The sequence below is a fragment of the Orycteropus afer genome, unplaced genomic scaffold, assembly GCF_000298275.1.
Source record: "Orycteropus afer afer isolate SDZICR_OR568_19922 unplaced genomic scaffold, OryAfe1.0 scaffold00098, whole genome shotgun sequence".
Taxonomy (NCBI): Eukaryota; Metazoa; Chordata; class Mammalia; order Tubulidentata; family Orycteropodidae; genus Orycteropus; species Orycteropus afer.
Genome location: NW_006921685.1, coordinates 4,154,899 through 4,156,122, shown reverse-complemented (window position 1 = coordinate 4,156,122; position 1,224 = coordinate 4,154,899). Strand labels below are relative to the sequence as shown.

Below are 1,224 nucleotides of genomic sequence, written 5' to 3'. Positions count from 1 at the left end.
CTGAATCGGTCCAACTCGATGGCACATAACAACAACAACAACAATGGCTAATGATCATGAATATGTCTTCATGTGTTTGTTGGCCTACTGAATATCCTTTTTGGTGTAGTGTCTATTCATATATCCTGCCCATTTTTTAATTGGATTGTTTTTCTTTATGTTGTTGAGGTGTTCTATACATTTTTGAGATAAGTCCCCTGTCAGATATGTCATTCCTGAATATTTTCTCCCAATCTGTAGGTTTTCTTTCTACTCTTTTGGAGAGGTCTTTGGAAGCACATAAAATTTAATTTTTAGAAGGTCCTATTCATCTAATTTATCTTCTGCTGTTTATGCATTTTGGGTGATGCTTGACAGTCTATTTATGCCCTTATAAGGGCTCCTAAATTTTCTCCTATTTTTTCCTTGAGGAACTTTATAGTTTTAGGTTTCACACTTAACTCTTGGATCAATTGGGAGTTATTTTTATTGTATGGTGCAAGGTACGGGTCTTGTTTCATTTTTCTGCAAATGGATATCCAGTTTTGCCAGTACCATTTGTTAAAGAGTCCATCTCTTCCCCATTTAATGGATATAAGCCCTTTGTCAAAAAATCAGCAGACCATAGGTCAATGGATCTATTTCTCAGTTCTCAATTTTGTTCCACTGTTTCTGTCATTGTACTAATACTAGGCTGTTTTGACTACTGTGGCTGTTTAGTAGGTGTTGAGATCTGGGAGTGTGAAACTTCCTACGTTGTTCTTCATCTTCAATAGTACTTTGCTTATCTGAGATCTCTTTCTTTTCCATATAAAATTACTGAATGGTTTTTCTATATCCTTAAAGAATGTTGATGAGATCTAGATTGGGATTGCACTGAATACATAGATTGCTTTGGGTACAAGTGACATTTACACAATGTTCAATCTTCCTATCCACGAGCATGGTATGTTCTTCCATTTATGTAGATATCTTATGATTTCCTGAAGTAGTGTTTTGCACTTTTCTTTGTACAGGTCTTTTGTGTCCCTGGTAAGATTTATTCCCGAGTATTTTATTTTTTTAGTAGCTATTATAACTGGTAGGAACTCTGGTGGCATAGTGCCTAAGGCATTTGACTGCTAATTGGAAGGCTGGCCATTCAAACCCTCCAGCCACTCCTCAGAAGGAAGGTTGGGAAACCTACTTCCTTAGAGATACTGCCTCAGAAACCCAAGGAGGGGTTGCTATGAGTCAGATCTGACT

General features: G+C 36.9%; 1 pseudogene; it reads left to right on the top strand.

The window, feature by feature from the left end:
• The window catches only part of LOC103198598, a 23,024-nt pseudogene that overhangs the window by 18,760 nt on the left and 3,040 nt on the right, over positions 1-1,224 (top strand).